We start from the raw sequence: 4,904 nt of genomic DNA, 5'->3' as shown, positions 1-4,904 counted from the left end.
CAAAGCAAACTATCAAGAGGGTCCCATACCCCTCACCATGTTAGGGACACAAAATCAAGGAATACAACACCGGTATGACGGAAACTAGGGCAGCAAGAGTGGAACAAAACACAAGGCATAAGGCCGAGCCTTCCACCATTTACCTAGTATATAGATGCATTAATTAAATAAGAGATATTGTGATATCCCAAAATATCCATGTAATCCATGTTCCAACATGGAATAACCTACAACTGCACCTGCAACTAGCAACGCTATAAGAAGGGCTGAGCAAAGTGGTAACATAGCCAAACAACGGTTTTCTATGAAGGGTGAAAAGGTTAGAGGCTGTCATGGCAATTTGGGAGGCTTTATAAACAAGTGGTAGGAAGCGCGACATAGCGATAGAATCGAGACAACTAGCATAGCAATGATAGTAGTCAGATCCAGGGTAACGGTCTTCTTGCCTGAAATCCCGCTAGGAAGAAAAATGAGTCCATGAAGAAGACGAATCAAGCATAGTCGAACGAATCCTCACGATCGCAACGAAAACAGGAACTATCGATAAGGAGCACAACCGAAAAGAAGCAAACAACAAGGTAAACACACAACACATAAACATGACATGGCGCTCAACCAAGTATGATGCATGACAAGGCTACATGATGCCACCCATGGCAAGGGATGATGCATACAAGAACATCACATCAAAGCAAGTTTAAATGAGGCCGGAACAACATATAACAAATCCGGTAAGTCCTCATATGCTAATTTCGAAATTGGTACAGATCTGAATAATACATTATGTTCAAGTTGTTAAACAACAAGTTAAGATGCACCAAGATGATCTACATAAAATTCTAGTCAAGTTACATATACAGTTCATTTAATTCGGAGCTACGGCCTAGAAGATATAAGCAAAACAAGTTAAACATGGCATTGATGCAAAATGCATTCAAACATCAAGCAAACACACTCAAAGCATGGATGCAACATGATAATATGAAACTACATGCAATTCTAAGCAAGTATCATATAGAGCATGCTCAAAACGGAGCGACCGTGCAACACATACACTCCAAACAAGATATAACAACAATCTGCCCAAAACAGCAACTAGGCACTTTGCAATCATCAAAACAACGTGCTACAGGAATCATATGAGCACAAACTAGACATGCACTACATGTACAGATAACATACTTCAAATATCATTAAGGTTCAGGTTCCTAGGTATCAAGATTAAACCAATATGATCAATGCAAAATGCAACTTTATAATAGAGGAGCATATACATGAGCAGAGTTTATATGATGGTATGTTGGAGGCATGAAACAAAGATGCTATAGCAACTATACATGTCAACCAAGAGCAAGGAACCCAATTATACATAATAAAGAGCAATTAACATCAAGGCATCATATGCATATGGCTCATGGATTAGTGGGAACCAACAAGACAAGATTGAATGTTATAACAACTAGAACATGATTGGCGCGCGTTGCTGCGCCCATCTACTTTTTAATAAAATGATAGTAATTTTATAAATAAATAAATGGAATAACTAAATTCCTATTTTCAGTGAAAGAACTTCTAAACCTACACCAATATTTATTATTTTATATATAGCTATCATCATGTACATTTTTCGGGTCATATTGACCATCCTCTTAGTTCCATGTCTACCAAGTTTTTTACAGCATCTCATAAATTGGATCATAAATCTACAATATACGCATTTCATGACCATGAATGTGCCAAGAGGTGTGTGACATCCTTCTCAGCAAAACACATCGAAATAATAGTAGTGCGACATCCTTGCAAAGTCCCATTTCCTCTTAGTTACATATGTGTAAGTGACATTGGCAATACAATTGAAGGATGGAGTGTCTCATGCAACTAAAGCAGATGGATTAATCAACGACATGTGGAAAGCTGCAATGCTCTCACTGGATGGATGAGCTCCTTCAACCTTTGCTCCATGTGAAAAGCTACAATGCTTGTGCCCTGTATGTTTGTATAGGAAAAAAGATCAGTGTCGTGGCGGTGTGTGTTCAATAAAGCTCCCCAAATTTGTCTGCAAACAAAAGATCAGGGTAAGTATTACATATAGGGAACCAAAATGCAACTATGACCTTTCTGTTCAGACCAATGCGAATGAAAATTTTGTATAAATAACAGTCCAAGACACAACAAATACTATTTGGCGAGCCATGTGGCCCCACTTGGTCATGTACATTACGGACTTATAACTACATAAAAACTATGCAAAGATGAGCATAAATTATTCTTACCTAGGAAGAAGCTACAAAATCAATGTTAGCTTTAGTTGGTTCAGTGCATGTATAGAAACCACCGGCACTTACGGCCGCAGCAGCATCAGTCTCTCATCAAATCTGAGGAACAAGAAGATGAATATATGTGAGGACTAAACTGGACTAAATTAAAGGGAAATATTTCGGAAATCCATTGGTGCTCCCAGAGCACGCACTCCTGCACGTGAAAAAATATTTCAAAGTGCGAAAAAATTCCAAACAAAAATTTGGCGCATACATCTCGACATAATATGTGTGCACATCAAGTTTCGGAGAAACTCAACATTTTTTGTGGCTTGTGTAAAAAGAGAAAAGGTTGTCTTGTGAAAAGCATGTTTTAACACCGGATAGTGTCTTTTTCACACAAGACACATAAGTTGTTCGTTTTTCACGAAAAGACTTTGTGAGTATGTTCAATATCGAGATGTACGCACCAATTTTTTGTTGCAATTTTTTAACATTTAAAATATGTTTAAAACACATTTTAAAAACTAGGAGTGTGCGCTCCCAATGTGTGAAAACACCACTCTCAAAATATTGTGATAAATTTATACACAACCAGATAAGATGCAGTGATGCCATATGCTCATGACAAACGGCTGTAGATGTTCCGAATAAGACAAGCATATATATATATTTTAGAATAATTAGCTTTTCCTTCCATTTGGCAAACAAAACATTAAATGTAAGAGCTATTTTTTCTAAAACTAAATGCAAGAAAAGATAATTCTAAAAATGGAAGGACCATACAATTTGAACAACTAACTAAATACCTTAAGAATCAAGGCAATATTTATTCCAAATACCAATGTAAGAAGAAATAAATGGCGCCTAAAATTCTTTATTCCAAATCATAATGCTAATAATTTGGCATACCACTATTGTACTGCCAGGTGAAGCAACAAAGTAGAGTGATCGTGGTCATTCCACCGTTGTCTATCAATGTCAAACTCTAAATGCACAAAGTCTTTTCTAAATCAATTAGGAAACTCTTGCTTCAATTTTATAAGCTACGACTTTTCAAGTGTATCAGAAAGTCCTTTATTGCAAGGAAACATGGCGCCCAATTCAGGCGGGCATGCCTGCTGATCATACGAAGCATTACTCTTCCAGCATTTTATTAGCATGACAGAGTAGTCCAGACAAAAGATGGCAAAATTCACATAAATCTTTGTCACAAATCAGGATACATGTTTTACCTATATATTGTAGCACATAAGGTAACATGTTCTGTAATTTAAAATGTATGGAAACCATATTCTCTTATATATAGATAAACCAAACAACAAACTGGGTTCGTACATACAGACTACCATAATAAAAATAACATAGGAATAACACATGAGAAGTCACGCGGCTGGACTCTTACTTATTCCTCAGAGAACATAATGGATGTTTATCCAAAGCTGAGACGGTCCACGGGAAAGAATGTCCGTAAGGAGAACAACGAACTAAAAGAGAATTCAACACTATAACAAAAAAATAGAGATGAACATACATTTGCATGAACAATTGTTTTACCTGACAGAAAATCAGCAACTTTGCATTCCTATTCTATTTTGCCGGGTTTAATGATAGCCTGTTGGACATCACTGCTGAAAACTGTGTGATTCCCTGCTGAAATGTGTGTTTCCTGTTGCTTGCTAGAGCCCAACCACATAAAGAATGAGCAACGAAATAAAATTTCTTGCAAAGAAGGATAACCTGCATCCTTGCTAAAGCACCAGGACTAAAAGCATGGTCATAGTAAGATATATATTTTTTTGAAATAAGGAATCGATCTGTGAGCACCTCCTTCAGAAGGCAGCAATTAGGAAAAAAATCTGTCTCAATGTTCATACACTTAGAATGAAGAGACTACTCATAGTAGCAACCCCATTAGCACTGATCAAACCTGTTTTTTCTGACACATGAAACTAAATAAGGAAATTAATTTTATCTCCATGGAGGATCATATTGAAGGGTAAGACAATCTGCAGACTCGTAGAGACACCTATCGGTGCAGCCCTGACCCTCTTAGATGTTGATTCGTCACATTGAAAAAATGATATAGGGCACATTATTTTTATTGAATTGAACTACATTGAGGCCTGCAAAACAAGGATTAGCTAAAAAAGGTAAGCACATAGGTACGACCCAGAGATCACAATAATAAATCAGGCCTATATGCAGTGATGTCAGCTATATATGCTTACGATTTTCAGGAAAGCATGAACGCGACATATGAAGAACATCATCTTCTATCTGACGAAGAGCTTCTATATGCATAAATTGAACAGTAGATGCACATTTTTTCAGGATTACTTGGCTGATCGAGAAAGCATGATTAAGGCAACATATGAAGAACATCATCTTCTATCTTATGAAGATCCTCTATATGCATAAATTGAACAGTAGATGCGCATTTTTTCAGGATTTCTTCATTGATCAGGAAAGCATGATTAAGGCAACATATGAAGAACATCATCTTCTATCTTACAAAGAGCCTCTATATGCATAAATTGAACAGTGGTTGCACATCATTTCAGGATTTTGGCTGATCTTGTGTGCATCACCAAGCATGGCACTCCACGTATGGTCCCAAACAACCAATATGCACACGCGTGGGCC

Source organism: Triticum aestivum, chromosome 6B (assembly GCF_018294505.1).
Source record: "Triticum aestivum cultivar Chinese Spring chromosome 6B, IWGSC CS RefSeq v2.1, whole genome shotgun sequence".
Taxonomy (NCBI): Eukaryota; Viridiplantae; Streptophyta; class Magnoliopsida; order Poales; family Poaceae; genus Triticum; species Triticum aestivum.
The sequence above is the reverse complement of the archived record's forward strand: the minus strand, read 5'-3'. Positions refer to the sequence as shown.